Here is a 25,876-nt window from a genome sequence, read left to right on the forward strand (position 1 = left end):
TGCAGATGCCCGCACCCGGCTCCTGGGGTGTCCTGGACGTGTCTGGCGCCCCCTGCCCCTGACCGCGAGCACCGCCCCCCCCACACACGCTGTTCCCCACACTTTCCTGCGGCTCCGATCCCGCTCTGTGCCCTCGAGGCGCCTTCCCCCGTGGGGCCGGTTTGCCAGCGCCGGGCGCACAGCCTCGTCTACCGTCGCGCCCCTACTTTTTGCTCGTTGCTGGCTCTCCTGCCCTCAGGTGGGCGCCCTATGAGGACGGGCTGGGGAGGAGAAGGGAGCTTTGGCGGCCGGAGTGCTGGTTTGGTGGGGATAGTGCAGCGCCCGCGGCTTGTGGTCCCCAAAAGAAGGCGTCCAGCCGGGGCCACGGGCTCAGGTCAGCCCTAGGAAAGAGGGGCAGGGACGGGTTGGAATAGGGGATTTCCCCAAGCGCCCAGTGAAGGTGGCTGGACTTGAGTGGTGGCGACCACACACACACACACACACACACACACACACACTACACACACACAACACACCACCCACACACACCCACACACAACCCACACACCACACACACAGCACACACACAACACACACACCCCCCACACACACAGCACACACACACACACCACACACCACACACACACACCCACACACAATCCACACACCACACACACAACACACACACACACACACACACACACCACACACCCACAGCACACACACACACTCACACAACACACACACACCCCACACACACAGCACACACACACAACACACAACACACACACTCACACACACACAACACACACACACACACTCTTACACTTGAATAGTAACATTCAAACACTCACAACACAAACACTCAACACTAACTCACACACTCACACTCTCTGGCCCGATCTCTTCGGGTGGGAGGGGACACCCACCCGAGCACCCAGGGATAGCAGCACCCACGCACACTGGCAAGCAGGGAAGCTCCTTGTCATCGCCCTGGCTTTCTGCCGCTTCGCTCCCGGCGCATCGCTCCTTGGCTGCCTGGGTTGTAATTGCGGGTAATGGAGGTCCCTGGGTGCCCCTGGCAGTGGCGCTGCACTCAGCCTTCACGCCAGAAGAGCGGGAGGCAGTTTCCCTGCTTAGAGCAGGACCTCCCACCCGCTCTCCTGCTTTAGGGCTGCCCTGCTTTGCGTTTGCCTTGTTGAGTCTCTGCCTGGGGCCGGAGGAGAGGGCTTGGGGCCCCGAGGTGCCCTCTGGGAACCTTCCCAGGGCACACTCCGACTCTCTCCGAGGCTTCTGTAGCGCCCTGTGGTGGCTTCTCAGGTGGGAAACTGACCACTTCGGGTAGATCGCTTTCCTGTTCTTAAGGCTGAACCAGCAGCTGGGCGGACGAGAGCGCCAGGAGTGCCTTTGCCAGTCTGCTCATGGACCGAAAATGAACAGGCAGGGAGCTGTAGCCTTGGCAAAGTTAATGCTTTTAGCTACTTCTCGTGGCTCGCTTGGGACGCTCGCCTTTCCTTGGATTGTCACAATTGTTTTCAGCTTTAGCTAGAGCAGGGCCAACTGTCTGTGGAGGTGGACTGCGGGTGAGTGTGTATGTGTACCCACCCATTGAGGAAGCTCTCTGCTCTTTCTCCGGTTGGCATCTCTGTTCCAGCAGGGAAGGTGAGAAGGCAAGAGTCATCCCTGCTTTGGGAGCCCTTTGCAGCCAGAATGACATGGTCTGATGAGGAGAGGTGGCCGTCTAGGTGACTTGCTCAGAATTGTTAGTGAAAACGGTGGGCTGTCTGCTTTGAAACCTGCTTTCATTGTAACCTTGTGCTACCAGGAGAACCTGACAACGTTAGATCTGGGGAGGCATCTGGGAGGCCTCCCGGTTGCCGGTTGTGGCGGCAAGGCTCATTCTTTCCTCTGTCCTTCCCTCCACAAGTGTCTACAATCGTGACTAAAATAAACCTTGAGCTTTCCTGAAAGGCTCAGCTAATCCTGACCACCCTGTACTGGGAAGCAGGCTTGTACGTGGTGCTGTGCTGGGCCCCTAACATGGACAATACTGATAGCAGCTGATGTCTCTAAAGGGTTTAAGTGTGGGAAACTAAGTACCTAAGGTATTGCAGAGGAGAAAACCGAGAAGAAAAACAGAGGCTCCCAGAGCTATTAAGTGACTTCCTCAGGGTCATGAAACTAGTAGATGCTAGAAGCACTCTTGACTGACAGATCTTTGAAAGCAGCTCTTAGTGAAGGAGTGATACCTGCCAGGGAAGGCAGCCTGGATGTGCTGGAGAGAGGGCCGCCCCGCCTTGAGATTGCCCTGGCCCTCAGGGAGCTTAGCTGCCCTCCCAGTGAGCACTAGGCCTGCTTTTACACTCCAAGAGGTCAGGAGGCTTTTCCTAAGGCTCCTATAAAAAAATAATGAATGGTTGGGAAAGCATTTGGAGGTACATTAGCCAGGGAAGCTACTACTTAAATGCACACTGTGGACCAGAGGTTGGCATAGATAGACACATAACCCGAGCCTGGTGCTGGCCCTGAAGAAGGAAACATGACTGGAGCTCTGAGGTTGGGGCAGGGGCAGGCTAAAAGGTCCATTAATTGGGGGGCAAGGCCAAAGTTTTACAGAAAATGAGGTTTCCCAGAGGGGAGAGGATGATGCCCAGATCTCTGGTTTATCAGCAAAAGAAAAAATATGGATAAGGTGGGGGGAGGGGCAGAGAAGCTGTGCTGATATATAAACACAGAAACTGCCCTGGAGTGCCAGCCCCTGTGCCTCCTGATGGGAGAAATGTGAGAACAATTAGTCCTCAGCTGCAGATTGGCTCCCAGACTGATAAAGCTCGGCTTCCTAGGGGTTTGCTTTATGGCTGACTTGTTTACAAAATGAACAATGGAGATTCGTGAGGCCTGATGGGGGCCTGATGGGGGCCGGGGGCCCAGTCAGGGAAGCTGTCCCTAGCCTGAGGTGGCCGTGGGTCCCTCAGTCCTAGGATCTTCTGCAGTGTGTGTGTGTGTGTGTGTGTGTGTGTGTGTGTGTGTGTGTGTGAAGGCTGTACAAAGGGGCAGACTTCCTTCGGTCTGCAGGGAGTCAAAGCTAGTGGCTGGTCTGTGACAGTGCAAACGGGGTGATTGTTTGCTCCAGTCTCTGGGAAACCCTTTTTAAAAACGTTGACTAGCCCTTTAAAAGGGCTGGAGAATGCCTGCCCACTCCTGGAGAATAGGGGAAGATATCATTCTTTGTCACTACATTTTCCAGTCAGTCAATCAATCTATAAACTGCTTAGCACAGTGCCTGGCACATTGTAGGTGCTTAATACATCATGTGGATCTGGAAGGGAATCAACCCCTTCATTTTACAGTTGAGGAAACTGAGGCCCAGAGAGATTGGTCTAGGGTCACACAGGTAGTAAGTAGCAAACCAGAATTCAAAACTATGGCCCAGGATTTGAAAACTTGCTCTTGTAAAAGTCAAACTCTCCTATTTCCTATGGGGGGAAAATTAATTTTTTAAAGAATCAGCTCCCATGAAAGAAGACACCGTCCCTGTTCATGGGGGAGTTGGCTTCCTGTCTGTCACTTCTGCACTCCACACCAGGCCCAGCTGACCTTTGGAGGTGGGAGCCGCCTCACTGAGTAGATGAATAAGCGTTTGAGGCCCCTAGGGCCCCTAGTACGGCTTGTGTCCCAGCAGACAGAAGCTGCTATTGTGTGTGAATGCCCTAATCTCTCTGCTTTCTGGATATGCGGGTGTTTCCTTGAGAGAGACTCCTTTGTGACTGGTCAGTCAGTTGTGTCCGATTTTGGTGGCCCCACTTGGGGTTTTGTGGACAGAGATACTGGAGTGGTTTGCCATTTCCTTCTCCAGCTCATTTGACAGTTGAGGAAACTGGGGCTAACAGAGTGAAGTGACTTGCTCAGGGTCACACAGCTAGTAACTGTCTGAGGCCAGATTTGAACTCAGGTCTTCCTGACTGGAGGCCAGACACTCTAACCACTGTGCCAAGTAGCTACCCACAAAATTTAGTCTAGAAATCTGGAAATGCTTCCCAAGAATCAGAGTAGAATGGACTAATTCTGGAGGTGGTCATTGACTCCTCCTTGGAGGCTGACCAACCCCTTGATGGGTTCAGCCATAAAGGCCTCTTTCCATTCCAAACATTCTTCCATTCTTTGACTCCACCAGTTGGATGTCGGAGAATGGAATCTAGTGTATGCTTCTCTTCTTCCCAGTTCTAGATCAGAGAAGTAGAAGAGGGTCCAGAACAGCGTCAGCATCTCCCTCTTTACTGAATAGTTACTTGGCCATATTAAAAAGGATCTAAAAGGTTTGTGAGAACAATGAACCCGATTCCCTGAGGCCCGAAGTGACTTCCTTATTAGACGCTTCCCTGTGTCTCTGCTACCACTCATTAGGGCTTGCATCCATGTAGGCTGTGGCGCCAAAGAATTCCGGTAATGCCTTTATTCGTGGAGAGAATTGGGATGCTGTCGTAATGCCTGGGGAGTCAGTCTACCCAGACTGTGCGGGAGGTGCCTGCTGGCCCTTCAGGCCCAGAGTGCCTGTGAGTTTCAGCAGAAACTGCTTCTAGCCTCTCTGTGTATACAGGGTCCTTCTCTTGGATTCTGATCCATGGCCCATTGAGACACGATGTTGGGGAAGGCATCCTAGCAGAGAGATCCCAGGGTGAAAGGGGCTTTTCATGGGGGAGACCCTTTTTAGTGTGCCTTAGGCAAATGTTGGAGGCTGCAATCACATTGGTAAAGGATAGGATGGAGTGATATCTTGCTCTGGTACACATTAGTGTAGATAGCCTCCCACTCTGAGATGCTGAGATCATATCGAGGTTGGCCTGGAAAACAAGGTCCCCTTTACATTATTAAAAATTAATAGAATTGTAAGTGAGGCTCTGAGCATCTGTTTCCTAGCTCTGCTTAGCCCGTATCTGTACAATGGGTGTTAGAGTCTAACACGACTCACTGTTTTGATCAAATCTTCTCTAATTCAGTGTTCATGTAAGCTAGACTTAACTTCCTAAGTAGACGTGTATACACTAGTATGAATCAGTGAAATAGTGTATTTTGGATTTATCCTTCTAAGGTCTTATTTTTTGTGATCTCTTTGTGGTCCAAGAACTATTTTGTTTTAGAATGTTTTGTTTTATGTTCTTCTTCCCCCCTCCCCATCATCATCTTCTTCTCAGGATTCTCCCACTCCAATAAACTATCCATTTTGTACCATAAGGGCAGTCAAGCAAAGCCGAGCCCATCTGGGGGGCGCCTCTGAAAATGCCCACCTCCTCTATGCCAAAAAAGGTGGCATGTTTTCTCCACCAGCTCCCAGAATGCATGACTGGACACTGAGCAGAGTTCTCAGGTCCTACACATAGTGAAGAAAGTCTTCCCTTTACCTTGGCAATGGCATTCTTATGCAAATCATAGAATCTGCAAATCATTCCCAGATTCTACCTACTTCTAGTCAGTGTATATGAGTCTTCCCAAGTTTCTCCTAAACTGTCCCTTTGGTCGTTTCTTGTGGTGCAGCAATATTCACTCATGCACCAACTTGTGTTCGGGCCCTTCCCCTGTGGATGGGCATTGAGTGGATTTCAGGTCTTTGCTTTTACAAAAAGAGCCAGTGCTATAAATAGTTTTTGTTGACATGATGGTTTTCGTTCAGTCTTTGACTTCCTTGGTGACTGCATACTCATTAACCAAGAGCAGGTACAGTTTAGTGTTGTTTCTAGCTTTTTTTGTCTGTCCAGATTTTTTTAAAAAAATATTTTTAATGGAAATACAGGTTTATCATGTCTATGTGCACAGTGATATTTCTAATTTGTTGTTGTTCAGTCATTTCTGACACTTGGTGACCCGATTTGGGGTTTTATTGGCAGATACTGGTGTGGTTTGCCATTTCCTTCTGCAGTTCATTTGACAGATGAGGAAACTGAGGCAAACAGGGTTAATTTGCTCAGATAACTGTCTGAGTTCTGATTTGAATTCGAGAAGATGAGTCTTCTTGATTCCAGACCTAGTGTAGGGAACTTCTGGTATTGAAAATCCCTTCAGTGTTGTAGATCCCCAACCTTTTTAGGGAGTTCCTTGGAGGCTGTGGCGAGTTAACAGACTTGCTCAGTAATCAAACAGCTTCTGTGTCAGAGGGAGGAACCCTGTGGCTCCTGAATCTCTTTATCCTCCATGTAAATCAAGCTGCCTTTTTAACTTGTAGCTAGGAGATGCCACAGTGCCAGGAGCCTGGACCTAGAGGGTATAGTGGTGTACCCCTGGGCAAGTCACTGAACACAGTTTCCTCATCTGTAAAATGGGGATGATAATTGCAACTACTTGCCAGGGTTGTTGCGAAAATCAAATGAAATAATACTTGTAAAGCATTTTGCAGATCTTAAAACTCTACATAGCAAAGCTAGCTATTGTTACTATCATTATTATTATAATAAAATAATTCTAAATTGCTTTGTAGAATGGTTGGACCGATTCACAGTTCTATTAACTGTGTGAGCCTGTCTTCTCTTGCTGGCACCTCCTTCCAAAATACTAGAGTTACCCCTTCTACATTGCCACTTTCCCCATCTCCATCCCAATGTATCGTAGGTCAGCATAAGAAATTACTGTAGTATTTCGTACTTTTTAAATTTCTTTTTCATATGATATTTTTATTTAGCATTGACCTACATATAGCTTATGATCAAATACCTAACCCAAATTTTACAATAAGGTACGGTAAACACCCCATAAAAGAAAAAAGAAAAAAAAATCAGACTTCTCAGGTAGGAAGGGAAAGCCAAAAAATTTCATACAGATTTTTCAGATGATGGGGGAGCCGCGTCCTTAACCCTTCCTCCTTGTGGAAGGTATAACTGTATTTTTGTCTTTAGGACAATCTGGATGCCAGGCCAAATTTCAGTTACTTATATTCTCTTAGAGTTTAAACTGAACAGTCTCCAGAGCATATCTACAAAGAGAATGGGAGAGTTGATGCCATCTGTGCCTTTGCAGGTATATACAGCCCAACTCACCACACCCCTAACTGCAGAACTCTGCTCACTGGGTCCAAATGGCCGACTGGCTTGTGGTTGTATGGGTGGTATGTCAGAGGTCTGGTCAGAACCCAGGCTTTCCCACTCTTAAGCCCCGTACCCTATTTGCTATGCTACATCCTCTCCTTCCTCTGATATGCTCACAAAACCCCTGGTAAAGCACATAGCCACAAACCCAAAGTCAGCAACTTACTATCAGGGTAACTCTGGATGAGTCACTTGAGTGCCTGGAGCCTCAGTTTCCCTCTCTACAAGATGAAGAAGTTGATAATATCTAGGCTCCCTTCTAATGCTGGGTGGCTTTATGGAATGGAAGCTCCCCGAGGGCGGGGGCTGGTGGAGCATTTTAATTTTTTTTTGGTCTTTGTATCACTAGCACTTAGCCCAATGCTTGCCACATAGAGGCACATAGTAGGCATCTTACTAGTGAGGATGGAGGATGAAAGAGAAGAGTGAAGTGAACAATGGCCCTGGATTTTTGCTAAAACCTGCAGTGAAGAATATCCAGTTGTGTTCCAGATCAAATGCAACCCAGTTAAATGAAGAAAAAAAAAGAAGAAAAGAAAAAAAAAAAGATGAGAACAAGAATTGTGTCCCTGGGTGTCAGTTTTTCTGCCCCCAGCTGCTAATATGTTGGACAAAACCAAACAGGTGCCCCATAAAGGTTTGCAGAATGACTGTTGAATCTGGCCATTTGTTTTTTTTTTTTTGTTCCTTTTCATCATGAGAATATAGGGAGGCCAAGCAGAAAAGACGTCTGTTGGGTGGCCCAGTGGATAAAGTTCCCAGCCTCAAGTCAGGAAGGCTCACCTTCAGGAGTTCAAATCTGGCCTTACGCACTTACTAGGTGTGTGTCCCTGGGCAAGTCACTTTACACTGTTTGCTTCAGTTTCCTCATCTGTCAAATGAGCAGGAGAAGGAAATGGCAAGCCACTCCAGCATCTCTGCCAAGAAAAGCCCACGGCCAGGGGAGTTGCAAAGAGTCGGAAAGAACTGAACGACTGAATAACAACAAAGCAGAAAAGCTTGCCTTTGGCAGATCTGACAGAGGGAGATGCTTTCGGGATGCGCTGTCCTCAGCTGGCCCCATGGCCTCATTAACTGGATCCTTGTCTCTCCCCAATGCAGATTTGACTATTCCATGTCTTAGTCTCTCGTGTGATTCTTGCCCACCTCCTCCCACTCCTACGTAAGAAGTTTAGGGCAGCTAGGCGGCGCAGTGGATAGAGCACCGGCCCTAGAGTCAGGAGGACCTGAGTTCAAATCCAGCCTCAGACACATAACGCTTACTAGCTGTGTGACCCTGGGCAAGTCACTTAACCCCATTGCCTAGCCAAAGAAGAAAAAACAAAAAACAAAAAAAAAACAAAATTCATAAGAAGTTTAAACAAATACTTTATCAGGGTTTGGAAGCTACCTTCTAGATCCGCCAATGCTTGGTAGATACCAGTGTTACACTTCTGCTTGGCCTCCCAGTATCACCGATTTGGAGCTGGAGGGGACCCTAGAATTTAGCTCATGTTTTCTGGACTACTTTAAGGTTTTCAAAGTCCTGTATTATACATCATTTGATTCTCACAATCACCTTTGAGGTAGGTGCTATCATTATCTTTGTTTTACAGATGGGGAAATTGAGTCTGCAAGAGATCAAGTGACTTTCACATACCTAGAGAGGGTATGAGGCAGGATTTGAACTCATGGTTCCCTGACTCCCAAATCTTATGCTCTATCCATTGCACCACTCAGCTGCTGGTGCCCTTGTTTTACACAGGGGGACACTGAGACCCAGAGAGATTAAGGTGCCTTTTTTGAAGTTACAGAGGTAGGAAGTGGTAGTGCTGGAATTGTGATTTTCTGACACCAATTCTAGTGTCCTTTTTGCCATCCCACAACCTTGCCCCTTCTTCCTTCTGACCAGATAAGACCCCACAACAATGGCACCTTTGGGCTTTCCTCTTGCCACTGATGATCACCCAAATGCTCTCCCCCACGCTTTACTACTCCAGTTTATGGATTTCTGCCCTAGGATGTATCTGGGGGTGCTGTGCTACTCCCCTGTTTCACAGCCCTTTCATCTAATCCCTATTTGATTGGGACATTCACTGCTGTGTCCCAGGCATGAGTCAGCTAACAAATGTCTGTATCTGTGAGTTCCAGTTTTATTTCCTTTGGGATAAAATTCCTTCTCTTTGGGTTGACTTGGATAATCAAGAGCCCTAAGTCCTAGATGAGGATGGTTTTCTGAAATAATGAGCAGGGAAGCATTGTGAAGTGCCGTTTATCCTCCTCAATGCCCCATCGGAGACCGGGGCTGAGGAATATGTGGGACTATTATAAACGCTGGAGCTGACACTGAGCTGTTTTTCTTACAGAAGCGACACCCATATTCTCGTGTTGAATGGGGAAATCCCAATCTGGAAAATGAATATGTTTTATCTAAGGCCAGGCCTTCCCGAGAGCCATGCAATAACTGGTCTGGTGCCACCCAACAAATGGATGAGGCTCTGCTGGTGTTAGAAAAATACACGACAAATATCTCCTCTCTCCAAGAGCTTCCATTGCCTGGAGCTCAGGACAGCGTTCACAGATGGACAAGTACAAAGTATCTGCAAAGTGATTTCAAGGGGGAAGAACAGGGCAACAGCTCCGGGGCTCAGCTGAACGGGGAACTGAGGGACCTTGGGGAGGAGAGGATGTGTTGTTCCAGCAATGAGAGAGAGAGAGAGAGCCTGTGCAAAGGCCTGCTGGTGGGAGGTGTGGGGGCCTCCCAGAGGGGAAGCATTGCCCCTCCCATACTGCTTTCTTGTTTGTGTGTGTAAAGGGCTTTGTCCTCCACACTACCCTGAGAGGGCTAGGTGGCATAAATGTTATCTGTCTTCATAGAGGAAGGATGAAACTGAACCTAGGAGAAGGGAAATGAGTCATCTCTGCAGACCTGCACCCAGGGCATCTCAACAGCCTGTGTCAGAGCTGGGCTTCAGACCTGAGGCTCTTGTGCTTTTGGGCACGGACGGCCTGGGGCCTGGGCCACCCAGCTGCAGGGGCAGGGCTGGATCAGAGGGACCTTGGGCCACCCATGCAGAGAGCCCTGTCTGCTTGACTCTGTTTCCCTCTCCAAGCTTTCTGTCTGTGGAGCAAGAGGAGAGAAAGTCACTAGTATTCTATAAGGAAACAGTTGCCACAGCTAAGGTCTGGGTTCTAGCTCTGAACCTCCCGAATGAACCTTTTGAATAGCTCTTTCAGTGAGCGCCTGTGCCGTCAAGGTTTGCCAAGCACTTTTTGTGTGTCACCTCCAGACCCTGTCTGCTGGCAGTAAGGAGTCTCGGGGTTCGGATCCTGCCTCAGATGTGTTTGAGCTGTGTGACCCTGGGCAAGTTTCTTCACCTGGCTGGGCCTCAGTTTCCTCATGTGTAAAAGGGTCTATGCCACCTCTAGAGGTTTTTTAGGTTTATCAGGATCTGATAGAATGGGGAGATTGCCAGGTTTTCATCCAAGCTCTGTGAGGATCCCCACCTCTGGGCTTTTTTCACCTGTGGAGGATGAAAGGGTGGGGGATGGCTCCTGATCCTCCTTCTGCCCCTCCCATTCTACCTGTCTGTGCTCCTGGGGGAGATGGTAAAGCATCTCAAATTCAGGCACGCCGGGATTGTTTGGAGAACTCGGGGCTGCTTCGTCTGGAGAAGTAAGCGTCATGGCGGAGTGGATAGGGAGCCATCGGAAGACCTGGGTTCATGGGTTCAGGTCCTACCTGTGACATAAACTTGGGGTGGGTGGAGGGATGGGAAGGGGAGTCTCTGCATCTCAGTAATCCAGGCAATCCATGCACTTGCAAAGTAGAAAATCATTTGCAAGTCAAGTTTTCGCCCTCCATGGGTCCTCTTATAGAACAAAGGACGGACAGCCACAATAACAATAAAGCAGTTACCAATAGATTCAGATTGGGGGGTGGGGATGGAGCCTCTTCTTACTGGGAACATTATACTAATCCTAGGTCTAAATTGTCCCCTCCCCAAAAATATCCTAAAGAGGAGAAAACTGGGAGATCATGGTCACCTCCCGATTTCTGAAGATCGGTCATGTGGAACGAGTGGGCTTACTCTGCTCTCTGGGAGCAACTGGGGCGGATTTAGATTTGGGAAAAAACCTTCCCTCAAATGAAAATTGTTGAGAAGTGGGGTGGGCTGCCTGTAGAGGGAGTGAGCTCCCTGTCACCGGATAGATGCTTAGTAGGTCCCTTCCTCCCAGTGCTGACAGTCTATGATAGTGATTCTCTGAAACTCATTTTTCTTTCATCATTTTTGAATTCTTAGGATAGTAGGATTTTGAATTGGAAAGAGCCTTTTGTAAAGATTGTCACTTCCAATCCTTTATTTTTGTGGAGAAGGAAGCTTAGACCTGGAGCAGAGAAAGGAATTCATTAACTTAAGGTCGTTGTCAAACCTTAGGCTCGTTTGGGGAAAGCTTTGTTTTTGTTATTCTAATTCTCGGAAACTCCTGTTTGGGAAATGAAGGACAGCCTTGGGTTCAAGTCCAGACTGCTGCTGTTTCCTGGGTATGGTTAAGGGGGAACCCTAAAGAAGGGGTGTGAAGGTGGGCGGGGCCGGGCTTAAATCTGGCTTCTGCCCCTTCACTGGGTGACCTTGAACAATTAACTTGCTACCTGCTAAAATGGAGGAGTCAAAGTCTTTGAGATCCAGAGTCCTGCCAGTTCTGACGCTCTGATGGGGTCTCTCCAAATGTTGAATGGCAGGCTATCACTTCCCTCTGTACCACTTCTTGAGAGACTTAGCCATAGAGGCTAGAAAGCCAGCCTGGAAAGCTCCTATCGAGGTAATGCCAAGTCAGCCACAAGCATTAAAGCACCTACTGTGTTCTAGGTTCCAGTGCTTAGAGCCTGAAAGAAAGGCTAAGAATCCTTGCCCTCAGGGAGCTCACACTTTAATAGAGGAAGCAACTTGCAAACAAGTCGGTAGAAGCCAGATCTATGCAGGATAAACTGGGGTAGCCTCTGAAGGCACTCACATTAAGGGGGTCAGGGAGCGACTTTTGGCAGAAAGCGGGATTTTAGTGGAGAATGACGTGAGAGAAGCCCAGAGAAGGAGAGGAAGAGGGAAGGAGTCCCAGGCAGGGGGGACAGCAAGGGAACACATCTGGAGTCCAGAGATGGCATCATCTGGTGCACATCATGGTCGAGAGGCCAGGTCACAGGGAATTTTATTTTTTCTCTGTAGGGAGGGGGGCATAAGGCAGACTGGAAAGGCAGGAAGGGGTCAAGTTATGAAAGCCGAGAAGAGGATTTGCTCTTCGATCTTGGAGGTGATGGGGAGTCCCCGGAGTTGACTGAAGTGGGAGATAACCCAGGCAGACTGCCCTAGGAGAACAACACTTTGATCATCCTTCTGGCTGTGTGACTCTGGGCAAATAACCTAACTTTTCAGTGCCACCGCACTCTTTGAGGCTGTGTCTGAGGGGGTGTCAATGAAAATACTGGGCCTGCCCCAGAAGCCTTAAGGGAATCTGAAGGATCCCTCTAAAGGAAGGGAGGCCTTGGGTCACTTCCTCCCAAATGAAAGACCCACCAAGGTTGGAGGACTGAAGTGCTGGGTCCTCCCAGGCTGCGGCTTTGAGGAAGGAGGAGGAGGGCTTAGGGGGCTCATTCCTCTGGGCCAGCCATGATCTTTCCTTGGCTGTTCTGCCAGGATTTCTAGGCATATATTTTAAATCAACACTTGAGTCTTTGAGAAATAAGCTTTGATGTCTGGAGGGACATTCAGCCCTTTTTTTTACATTCTGTTTTGCTCTTTCCTAAGTATAGAGTTCGTATTTGACAGCGCACCTATTTTTTCTGAGATTTTTATGGCGATCTAATAGGCGACATCCCAGAGTTAGCAGCCATTATAAATGAAGGTAACTTGATTCTAAGGAAGCTTCATGGAGCTGGGAGCTGCAGAGCCATCCATCACATCCCTGTAATCATCCTTCTGGAGAAACACACCAAGATGAGTTGGGGATTGACACAGGCCCGAAAATGAGTCCTAAGAAGTCCCTGCAGTGTAGGGTTCCTATATCTAGGTCCAGCAAGCGAAGGGTTTTGACCGGGGAGAGGCAAACAAGCCAGAGAAAATCTTACCCAAGGTCACCCAGTTAATAAGGGACAGAGCAGTATTCACACCCGGATCCTGTCTCCAAATCTTTTCCCATTGTACTCATCATAGTCCCTGAAGGCAGGAATTTTTACACACATACATACACACACGTATATATGTATGTATATGTGTATATATATACTATATGTATATAGTTTTTTTTTTATTTGTTCCCTAGCTCCTGGTTGGCATTTAATAAATTTTTATTGGATTAGCTCGTACTTGGAGCTGATTCTTTCCCACACCTGATGTTCCCTGGCTGTCATAGATTTTCTTCAAATATGGAATAGCCCTAAGAGGCTGCCATGGCACGACGGGTAAAGAGCTGGCTTCAGTCAAGAAAGATCTGGGTTCCAGTCCTGTCTCTGACACCTGCAGGCTGTATGGCTCTGGGCCGGTTATTTAACCTTTCAATGTCCCAGACAATTCACTAAGACTGTAAGTTGCAGAACAGTTACTTCGTGGGAATTCCCACACCTTCATTGGTGTAGACACAGGTCTAGACTCCTCAAAAAAAAAAAAAACCCTAACTGCCAACTGGGAACATGAGTGTAGACCAGGCCTGCACACCATTGTGGGCCATTTGTGGCCTCCAGCCTCTTGGGAAAGGATTTTGGGCAGGTGGGTCGAAAACAAAGAGGATATAAAACAGGTCTGCACAACATACTGCCCCGGGGATGCTTTGGCAGGCTGTATGGCGGCAAGCCTGTTGTAGATCATAAATCCCACTGGGTTTCCAAGAACCAACTCTTATAGTAGGTGTATGGAGTCTTTCTGGGAGATGGGAATGGGGTTCACCGGAAGCCAAGACTATTTCTGTTGGAAGAGAAGAGACTTCTTCAGTGCCAGCTTACCAGCCTAGGAACATGCCTGAGGGTTTCCACTGGGGTCCCTCAAGCTGTATCAAAGTCTTCCCAAGACTTGGGCCATTATGGTGGTTCTTAGCAATGGGTGAGGTCTCTTGGTTTCATTAACTACTCTCAGAGACTGAGTCCTTGGACAACTCTGGATACATTTGTTTGGTATCTCACTGTGTCTTTCTGGGCACCTCAGTGCATTAAGAGCTGCTCCCCAAGAGCCTGTAGAAAAGAAGCTGATGAGTATGGACTTCAAGGCCTGAGAAGTTCTGCTGTTTTCTGGTCTGATTCTCACAGTCCTATGAGGTGAGCACCAGAGATCACCCCTTTTAACAAGGCAGGAGACTGACGCTCATTCAAACTCTGTTATCTTGTGTCCTGCTCCTTTGTGGATTTTAGGCTGGATGGAAGGAGATGCTTTCCAAAGATGAGAGCTGTCCAAACGGGAAGTGGGATTTCTTCTAGAGAAGAGGTTCTTAAATCGGGGTCTGATGTCAGCATCCCCAGGAGGCCTCCTGGCCAGCCTGTGGTCATGCTACTTGTGCATTTACTAAATGTCCATGTACCAGGCACTGGGGATGTAGGTACAGTGAATGAAACCACCCCCATAGAATGCTACACTTGCTCACAATCAAAGTGGAATGGGCTGCTTGGATGGGAAAGGATTCCCCGTCATCGGAGGTTATTCGATCAGAGGTGGGGTGGCTGCTTCTCTGGGATTCTTGCTCAGATTCTATTTGAGTTAGATGGTTACTGAGGTCCCTTCTGAACCCAAGACTCTGTCACTGGCATCTTATGTGCTGCTCTTCTGGAGGTAATGGGTGTGACTACGGGGGATTTGCTTGGTCATCCTGCCCATTAGGTCTCAGATCTAGTAAATTCCATGTTGGGGTTGGCAGCCATCAGGTAGTTTCCAGATAACACAGGAATAAAAAGCATTGACCCGTGCGTGGTCTATCTCTGCCCCCGACACTAGGGTAAAATATTGACGTTATCCTGTGAGTCAGCAGGAATGGAACAGAAATCTTGGTTTGCTGGGTGGTTGTCATGAAGAAGACTTCGCCCCACTGCTCTGGTACATGAAAATGGACTAAATTATTTTTCTGGGTTAATCATTATCCATTCCCTAGGGTCTCTTACTAAACATGGGTGTACTTTTTGGACTGTTAATGATCCAAGTCACCAAAGCTTTAGCTGGGGGAGGTGGTTTATGAGGTCCCCTCTCTTGACCTCAAAGGGCTGGGGGCATCAGGAGAGAGCTGGTCACTTGAAGGGAGAGGGATTGGGGCTCGTTGGAGTGAGGAGGACAGTGAGTGGAGAACTGGATCACAGTTTTGCCTGGAGCTGGTCCTACTGGTGGGCTAAGATATTGAATAACACACTAATGCATTCAGATTTATTCAGCTCAATTTCTTTTCCTCCCTAGCTTCCACCCTCCAAATCCATTTCATGCACCAAAAGTTACTAGGATTCTAACTCAACAGATTGAGAATTTCTTGAGGGCAAAACCTCAGTGTAATGTTACCTGTAGCTCCTAATACAACAATTCTATTAAAAATATGCCTTGTTGGTTGATGAATTCCAAAGAATTTTGCTGCATCCTTAGATGTAAGAGCTTTCCCTGGAGCAAAGTTAATGCATATTGATTCTGGATTTTGGAAGGGCCACTAATGACTTTTGCCTTTTACATATTAATTAGCCACTAGTAAAGAACTATCCCAACAGAGGGGCAAGCCGGGTCCAATGGAAGGAACACTGGATTGGGGGTTAGAAGCCCTGGGTTCAAGTTCTGATTCTCCAGCATTCTAGTTGTTCAACCTTGGGTAAGTCCCTTATCCTCTCTGAGCCTCAATTTCCTCAGCTGTAAAATGAAGAGAAAGGGCTGCTAGGTGGTGTGGTGCTACAGTACATAGAGTGCCAAGCCTGGAGGCAGGAAGACTCATCTTCCTGAGTTCAAATCTGGCCTCAGACACTTGCTAGCTTTGCGACCCTGGGCAAGTCACTTAACCCTCAGTTTCCTCATCTGTAAAATGAGAAGGAAATGGCAAACCACTCTAGTATCTCTGCCAAGAAAACCCCATATGGGGTCCCGAAGGGTCAGATTCGACTGAAATGACTCAACAATAACAAAATGGAGATAGTCATTTGTAGGGTAATGAAGAAAGTACTATACAGAAATGAGGGTTTATATTTCATGGGAAGTCATTAAAGACCCCCAGAATTTGAGTTGGGAAAAACCTCTGATGTCATTAACCAACCCCATCTGTACCCAAGGGGAATCCTTTATCTTGACCAGGGGTCCTATCATTTATGCTTGATTATGCCCCACAATGGTGAACTCTCTGCCTCAGAAAGCATTTCCATTCAAAAGTCCCGTTCTTTTCGGACATTCGTGGTTTAACAGAAAGCAAGCCCTAGTGCTCCTTTCATTCATCGTAAGTCTTTGTGCTGATCCTGAGAGCGCTCTGTGCTTATTTCCCCCCCCAGTCATCCTCACTTACCTGCCCTTGTTCTCCTCCTCCGTTTGAGTCTGGAGAATGAGTTCCTTGGGCAGTGACACCTGACTGACTCTTCCTTGGACAGCTCCTCTCTCTGCCCTCCCTGGAACAGCCGCTGGGTCAGGCTTGGCTGTGGAGGGCTTCCTTTCCCACTTGGATTGACCTCGAGGTGTCAGGCTGTGGGATCCATCTGTACTCAGGCTGAATCCTCTGAAATATTCTTTCAACACCAAGGATGGGCACCAGATCATGCCAGGCTTTGGCTACTTTTTTCCTCATGTAACTATAGGCAAGAAGTGAGTTCATACCTTCCTGCCTGACCTTATGCATTAGCAATTCTTGCTCTAGGTCGATCTTTAGAGTTGCTTTTAATGAGGATTTCACTCTCTCCTTTGGCTGTCCCCTTCTCTACAACCACCTTGTGGAGTCCCACTGTCCTGACTGGTGACCATGACCATCCCAGACCACCATTCCATGAAAGGCTGAGCTGCCATTCTTTACTTACCCGGGCATCTCCTTGCTCACCGCCTTGCCACAGCACAAATACCCTTCATTCCACAACCCCCCTCCCATAGTTGTATAGCCATGAGCTCCCATCATATTAACTTTGCCATTGTGTTCTGGATAGGTGGCATCAATCTACTAACCTTAGGCCCCACCCAACATCCCAGTAACCTTTTTAGGGGCATGTCTCTGCTTTTACTTTCCTAACACGGTGCTGGCCATTTGGTGGGCACTTATTAAATGCCTTCTCATTCATCTGTGAGGCGCTTGCCACCTCTGAGGCTCACATTCCTTTCGTACTTCGCTCTGGTAACTGTATTGCCGTGATTGGGTTGAAATCTGTCTCTGGTTTCCAGTGGAACAAAAGTATCTTTTCTTCCAATTCTTGTAAACAGCTATTATAGCTTCACTTAATCTTTCGATTAAACATCCATGATTTTTTTAGTCCTTCATCTTTATGAATGGTTTGTAGAACCCTTCACACGGTATTATTTCTTAAATTCACTCTGCTTTGTCAGGCCAATTTGAACTGGATCCCCACACCCTAGGCCGCTTCTCACGTGTCAATATTCCTCTGAAAGTGGGGGGCCCAGAAGCGGATAAAATGATCCTGTTGGACGTGCTGAGTATGCAGATGAGATTGGTGAGGTTGACAGGAGGCGAGAGGCCGGCTTACCTCCTCATGGGGACACTTAGGACAGCTTGATGTCAGCTGCGCATCTTCGGAGACTGTAAGCCTGCTTGTGGCCAGCTAAAGCTGCACTCCCCCTAGAAGAACTCTCACCCACACCAGCCAGCCTCCACCCTCTCCTCCCCCCCCCCCCCCCCCCCCCCCCCCCCCGAGCAATTGTTTTTAAACAGACTTTTACATTTTCTAAATTAATTATCTGAGCCAGAATGCAGAACCAGATTCTCTACAACCCTGCTGAAAATGATTTCTTCTTTTTGTTTCTTAGGGGATTTTTTCCAGCACGGGCTTTGCCTGTGCTACATTTGCGATTGTTGTGCAGAGGCAACCACATGGTAGCATGGATGAAGTGTAGTCAGGAAGACCCGAATTCGAATTCTGCCTCTGACACTAGCTGTGTGACTCTGGGCAAGTCACTTAAGCTCTGCTTGCTGCAATTTTCTCAACTATAAAATGGGGATAATACTGCACCTGCCTCCAGGGGTTGTTGTGAGGATAAAATAGCAATGTTTGTAAAGCACTTTGCAAACCTTAAAGGGTTATATAAATGCCAGCTTTTTATTGCTGTTATTGTTATTGTATTTATGTTCCTGCTTGTTAGTACTTTTTCATTCACTCATGAGGAGCAGAGACTGTTTTTGCTTTTTCTTTGTATTTTCAGCTCTTAGCTAAGTGCATGTCCAGAGAAGCGCTTAATAAATGTTTGTTGCTTGAATAAATGTCCAAGATTGTAGCAGGCAGTGGGTGTAGTGGAGAGACTGGGAGTCTGGAGAGACCTGTGTTCAAATCCTTCTCTTCCTGATCTTAGCTAGGTCTTTAAACATATCCTCTGCAAGCCTCAGTTTCCTCATCTGTAATATACTCACACGATTATTTTCCTAACGAATGTAAATGTTTGGCACCATCTAAATGTGATCCTTCTGGCTGGACGTTTGGTGGAGAAAGAAGGAAGGGTTCACCCTGGGCCAGACTTCCTGGCAGTGGTTGGGAATTCTAGCCAGGCAACAGTGTAAGCAATTCATGAATTTTCTCCTTAAAAGTGAAAAGTGTCCGAGCTCATTCTATCTGAGAGGATTTAGGAATGTTTACTGCTGAGAGTTTTGGAATGCTAGATCCTTTCCATTCTTGAAGGAAACCTTCTTTATCAACGCATCCTTCCCTAAAATTAAGAGGGAAGAAATCTCCAAGGCTCCCTTGCCTAGAGTGAGGCATCTGCATTTGGAAATGCAAAGAATTTTTCGTAAAAACAGACCTGCAGCTGCAGGGCTGGGAAGCCTTTCATAAACCAAATCCTGGCAAAGCTTGCCAAGGCTGTCTCTTAAGGGCGCTGATGGGCCTTGGGCTCTAACAAATAGAGCTGCTCCCTCTGCCCACAAATTAGGGAGTTAGGGGAGAGGTCCAGCTTGGCTACCAGACATTCAGGTTGGAAGGTCATCTACCACTTGGTGGCGTTCCCATTTCTCAGTGGATTCTAGCCCCAGATTATCTTAAATTGGGCTGTAATCTGTGCCATCTGGCTGTTTGCCTCTCAAATGTGCCAAGGTCTTGGCTATTCAGCTGTTTGCGGCACAGGCCAGGAGAAATGTTGGCAATCTGATCGTGGACTTGGTCTCCATCTGCACCCTGTAGGGATAGTTTGGGCTGCTGAACCTTGCCTAGTGGTGGTGGTGATGATGGTGAGGAGATGAGGAGGAGGAGGAAGATGGTAAGAGGGACAGTATGCTCATGATAAAAGCATGTCTGAGCTCAGTTGTGTTATCTCTAAGATAGAGGGGATGCTAGCCCATCAGGGAGGTTTGGAGGCTCAAATGAGAACGTATGAACGGTGAGGTAGGCACCCTCGACCACCCCTCTGTTCTCTGCCTTTTTGGTGTCTGGCCACTTTGGCACTCTCTGGTCACGCCTCTGCCCCCCTTCTCAGAAGCAGGTTTTAAAATCCATGAAGTAAAATACACAGGATTAGAAAGGAAACCAATTATATTGAAATACAGCTAGTTCTCAGTTAGTATGAATAATGAATGGGGTGAAGTGGCTGCATTATTCTAATTTACACTACATCTTTCCATTGGGCTGGATTCAATGACCATGTTTTATATTAGAACTTCAAGTGGTACAAACTGGATTTTTTTGCTCGTACATTGTCTTCATTTTCAGATGTATTCCTCCGTCTCCAGCAAGCCATCCCTTGTAAGAAAGAATAAAAAAGAGGAGGAAGAGGCAGTTAAGAAAATGATCAATATTACACACCCTCATTCCTCCATCTCTGCCAAGATAAAGCATTTTTAAAGTTTTCTTGATGCTTTTTTTTACATGAGTTCTTTCGATTCCTTCTCCCCATGGAACACTCATTCTCTTCTAACACAGAAAAAGAAATGAAAACGGAATTTATTGCATCTGAAATCGTCCATTGTCCTTTGACCTGGTTGTGTCCTGCCCTTGCTGTGAGAGTGGCAGGTATGCTGTCTTACCTTTGATCCTCAGCCCCTAGCAGGATGCCCAGCACACAGTAGGTGCTTAATAAATTCATGGCTGCTGGAGCTCTTCTCTGAAACCTTTGTTGGGCTTTCATATTCTTTTAGTGCCTGCTCCGTGTCAGACACTGCTAGATAATGGATATGCAGAGACAAAATTGAAACAGTTCTTGCCCTCAAAGGGGTTTAAGAAAATGACTAAACTTAGAGTCTTAGGAAGGTTCTCAGGTGTTATCTTAAGTCTTGATCAAAAATCCTGATCTTCAGCTGCATCCAAGTTTTATTTTTTTTTAGTGTATATATTTTTTTTATTTTTAGTTTTCAACATTTACTTCCACAAGATTTTGAGTTCCAAATTTTCACCCCATCTCACCCCTCCTCCCACCCCAAGATGGCATGCATTCTGAATACCCCTTCCCCTAGTCTGCTTTCCCTGCTATCTCTCCCCGCCTTCCCTTTCTATTTTCCTGTAGGGCAGGATAGATTTCTGTACCCCATTTCCTTTATTTCTTATTTCCCAGTTGCATGTGAAAACATTTTTTTTAAACATGTGTTTTTTAAACTTTGGGTTCCAAATTTTCTCCCTTCCTCCCTCCCCACCCACCCTCATTGAAAAGGCAAGCAACTCAATATAGGCTATACATGTGTGGTTATGCAAAACACTTCCATAGTAGACATGCTGTGAAAAACTAACTCTGTTTCCCTTAATCCTATCCCGCTCCCCCATTTATTCTATTCTTTCTTTTGACTCTGACCCTCCTCAGAAGCATTTGCTTCTGATTACCCCCTTTCCCAATCTGCCCTCCTCTCTATCATCCCCCTACTCTCTTGTCCCCTTCCCCTCCTATTTTCCTGTAGGGTAAGACAGATTTCCATACCCAGTTGAGTGTGTATGTTATACCCTCCTTAAGTCAAATCCTATGAGAATAAGATTCATTCATGTCCTCTCACCTTCCCCCGGTTCCCTTCCACTGTAAAAGCCTTTTCTGTTTTTTTTTTTGTGAGATAATTTACTCTGTTCTACCTTTTCCTTTCTCCTTCTCCTAGTATAATCGTCTCTCACCCCTTAATTTTATTCTCCAGAGATGACCCCTTCATCTTCAACTCACCCTGTGCCCTCTATCTATCTATCTATCTATCTATCTATGTATCTGTATATATACATACATATAATTTTTTCCCTCCAACTACCCTAATACTGACAAAGGTCTCATGAGTTACAAATATCATCTTTCCATGCAGGAATGTAAACAGTTCAACCTTAATAAGTCTCTTATGATTTCTCTTTCCTGTTTACCTCTTCATGTTCCACTTGAGTCTTGTATTTGGAAAGTCATATTTTCTATTCAGCTCTGGTCTTTTCATCAGGAATGCTTGAAAGTCCTCTATTTCACTGAATGATCATTTTTTCCCCTAAAGAATTATACGCAGTTTTGCTGGGTAGGTGATTCTTGGTTGTAATCCTATCTCCTTTGCCCTCCAGAATATTATATTCCATGCCCTGCGGTCCCTTAATGTAGAAGCAGCTAAATCTTGTGTTATCCTGATTGTGTTTACATAATACTTGAATTGTTTCTTTCTGGCTGCTTGTAATATTTTCTCCTTGACCTGGGAACTCTGGAATTTGGCTACAATATTCCTAGGAGTTTTCCTTTGGGTATCTCTTTCAGGAGGTGATGGGTGGATTCTTTCAATTTCTATTTTGCCCTCTGGTTCTGAAATATCAGGGCAGTTTTCCTGGATAATTTCTTGAAAGATGATGTCTAGGCTCTTTTTTTGATCATGACTTTCAGATAGTCCAATAATTTTTAAATTCTCTCTCCTGGATCTATTTTCCAGGTCAGTTGTTTTTCCAATGAGATATTTCACATTGTTTTCTAATTTTTCATTCTTTTGGATTTGTTTTACAGTGTCTTGATTTCTCATAAAGTCACTAGCTTCCAATTGCTCTATTCTAATTTTTAAGGAAGTATTTTCTTCAGTAATCTTTTGGACTTCCTTTTCCATTTGGCCAATTTTGCTCTTTAGGGCATTCTTTTCTTCATTGGCTTTTTGGATCTCTTTTGCCATTTGGGTTAGGCTATTTTTTAAGGTGTTATTTTCTTCAGTATTTTTTTGGGTCTCCTTTAGCAAGCTGTTAACTTGCTTTTCATGATTTTCTTGCATCACTCTTATTTCTCTTCTCAATTTTTCCTCTACTTCTCTTACTTGCTTCTCAAAATCCCTTTTGAGCTCTTCCAGGGCCTGGTACTGATTCATATTTTTCTTGGAAGTTTTGGATGTAGGAGCTTTGACTTTGTTGTCTTCTTCTGGTTGTATGTTTTGATCTTCTTTGTCACCAAAATAAGATAATATAGTCTGATTCTTTTTGCACTGCTTGCTCATGATCCCAACCAATTACTTGAGTTTTAAACTCTTTGTTAAGGTAAGAGTCTGCTTCCAATGTGGAGAATGTATTGTCCCAGGCTTTGGGGGTTTGTATAGCTATTTTCAGAGCTACTTCTAGGGACCTGAAAAGTGTCAGTTCTTCCAAGGTGCTATGATAAGGGGCGAGGTGTTTTCTCTCCACTGCCACAAGAAGCTCCACCACGCCAGCACTCCTTCTTGCTCCAGGACCACCCCTCAGAACTGTGACCCAGATCCGAGCACGGGCAAAGCAAGAGATTTCTGCCTCAGCCCTGGCAAAGAGATCCTTGTAATCCCCCTCTGATCAGCCACTGGATTCCCCCTCAGTCTGTGGGCCGAAAGCTCAGAAGCCAGCCGCTGCCCTCGGGGCGGCTAAGATCTAGCTTCTTCTCTCACCACAGTCACAGACTTTTCCCACTGACCTTCTAAGTTGTCTGGCGTTCGAGGGTTGAGAAGTCTGGAAACTGCCACAGCTGCCTGCGATTCAGTCCTCTGAAGCCTGCTCCAGGTTCACTGAAGCCTGGCCCACGCCAAACTGCACTCCTCTCCCAGCCCAGGGCGATATACCTTTCCGATCAGCCATCCAGGTTGTCTTGGTCTGGAAATTTGTTTTACTCTGTTTTTTTGTGGGTTCTGCTGCTTTAGAATTTGTTTAGAGCCATTTTTGGTAGGTATTGGAGGGGTTTGGGGGAGAGCTCTAGCAAGTCACTGCTTTCCCTCCGCCATCTTGGCTCCACCCCCCCTGCATCCAAGTTTTAAATGAGCGGCCCTGTGATCCAATGGGCAGAGCCCTGACCTGGGAGCCACAACCCCTGGGCTCTTACAGTTGCTAAGGTCTGGGTGGCTTTAGCAAGGACCTTCATCAAACTCTCAGGCCTCAGTTTTCTTATCTGGAGAATGGAGGGGGCAGTCAAACTACTGAGAGGGCCCTTTCACCTCATGATTTGTGATTTTCTCTCTCTCTCTTCCTGAATCATGGAACAAAAGCCATTTGTAATCTTAAAACAGTGACCATCTGAGTTTGTTTGCCGTTCTCCAGGACACATTTGGCAGGGGAAATGTGGCCTAGATTTGGTCCAATGCAATATATGTTTGTCTCTCTAATCATTCCCTGAGCTCCTCATAATACAGACATTCCCTTTGCTCTAAAATTTGGAGGGTCTTGTTAGAACTCTCTGCAATCCTTTTTTTTTTTTAATTTAAAAAAATTTGGTGTCATTTTAAAAAATTTTCTGATTAATGAACATTTCCTTTCTCTTCCTCCAATCTTCCCCACTGGGGGGGGGGGGGGGCAGGGACGGACAACAAGAAGTAAAATGTTTGCAACAAATATACAAAGTGAAGCAAAAAAAATTCCCTTATTGGCCGCCGCCAAAAATCTGTGTCCCATTCGGCATCTTGAGTCCATTCCTGCTCTGTCAGGAGGTGGGTGGTATTATGTGCCATTATTGATCAGGATTCAGTATGCAATAATCTTTCTAAATATATTTTATTTTGTTAAATATTTTCCAATTACATGTAAAAAATTTTAACATTCATTTTTAAAAATTTTGAGTCCCAAATTCTCTTCCTCCTGCCTGGCTCTCCCCCACCCCTTGGAGGCAAGCAGCCTGCCATTGATTATACATGTGAAGTCAGTGCAATAACCTTCTAAATGTTCAGTCTCCCTCCTTTGCCTCCCTCACATCCAGGCTTCAAGTGGTTGCCAGGTCAATCCCACTCTGTGCAGCTCTGATGACCGGAAGGCAGGCTGGAACCAGAACAGGCCTGGGCCTCCGCAGTCAGATACCCTGGGTGCTAATCCTGTCCCTGCCACTAACCTTGGTATTAGGTCTTGGACCTGGTGACCCTCCTCTATTAAAATGAAATCCCTGCTTTGGGGCTAGGCTTGCCTTGCTGAAAAGCCCTCCTTGACTCCTGTTGCCTGTGGGCTGAAGTCTAAATTCTTTCACTTGGCATTCAAGGCCCATGGTAGTCCAGTCCCTATCTGTGTTTGTTCCTTTCTCTTCATATGTTTCTCATCACTGTGTCAACAAGCCTGGTGTGCCCAGTGTTGTCAGAAATCCTTGGTCCTGCCAGTGACTTCTTCTCCCTCCCCTCTTCTGTCCCACCCCAAGACTGCCTGTCTTTGAAAGGAAAGATTTAGTCCCATTGAGGTAGGAGGTGCAACAGCCATGTGACCTTGGACAAATCACCTTCCTTCTTGAGTCTCACACCTCCCAGTTGCCAAGTAAGGAGATTGGGCCGGGTTCCAGCTCCGACCTTCTCTGCTCCCTCTCAGGATTCCTCACTGAGAGAGTTGAATTTACCTGTAATGTCAGAGGTGAGACTTGAACCCAGGTCTGGTGACCCCAGGGCTAGTCCTCTTTCCCCTGTATAAGCAGACTCCCCAGTCCAGTTCTCCCGTCCTTCCTCAGTCTACTCTTCTCCAGGGCAAACGTTGTTAGCACCGAGACTCTGGAAAGGCACTGCAGGGGAAGTGGGCAGCCCTTTATGCATGCTGGGCCAGGGAAAGACCCGGAATAAACCGGATCTTATCCCTTCAAACCGAGACAGTGAGGCAACATGTCCTGTCACACTAAGGGGATCTTGATGACAAATGAATGTGTTTCAAAACCAGCAACTCTAACCTAAGAGGAAAAAACGAAGCCGGGCTGCTCCTGCCAAAAGTTGTCTCAGACACATGGCATTTCCTTTCTCCCCCTTCCCCCTTCCCCCTCCCCCCTTGATTGCATCCTGATTGGGAATCATTTAGCCAAAGGAGAACCAGATTAGTAATGCACTTGGGGGGTGGGGGAGGGGGAGGTGCCATGCAGAACCAATGTGTCGCCTTCACTTGCCGTGGCAGAGCCAGGGCTTTACAGAGAGACCGTTTCTCCAGGCTTTGCCAAGCTCTCCTTCTGCCAGATCCTGCATGTAGAGGTGGGTCAGGCATAGGAGACTTTGGCTTTTAGACATCTTCTGGCTGTGGTAAAGAGCTTGGGGGCAGAGAAGTGATCCCTAACTTCCTGGTAAGGTAAGGATCATGTCTGTGCATCCATCTCATTGATCTCACTGTAGGGATGGTTTCTCCATTTGATTCAACAAACATTAAATGAATTAATGGGTGGCAGAGGGGAGAGACAGGAAGGACAGAGAGAGACAGCGAACTCAATCTTCATCTTTCTTTGCAGAGCTTATTGGACACTATTCTCTTTCCTTCTCCTGGTTCTCCTACCTGTTTAACCACTCCTAATCAGTATCCTTTGCTGAATCTTCCTCCATGTCCACCCAGTAGCATT

General features: G+C 46.8%; 1 protein-coding gene across 1 annotated transcript in view; it reads left to right on the forward strand.

Annotated features, from left to right (window-relative positions):
- Positions 1 to 25,876, forward strand: part of SH3BP4 (SH3 domain binding protein 4) — a 135,377-nt gene that overhangs the window by 248 nt on the left and 109,253 nt on the right. The window lies entirely within an intron of this gene.

The sequence above is a fragment of the Vombatus ursinus genome, unplaced genomic scaffold (genome assembly GCF_900497805.2).
Source record: "Vombatus ursinus unplaced genomic scaffold, bare-nosed wombat genome assembly UNPS02012901.1, whole genome shotgun sequence".
Lineage (NCBI taxonomy): Eukaryota > Metazoa > Chordata > Mammalia > Diprotodontia > Vombatidae > Vombatus > Vombatus ursinus.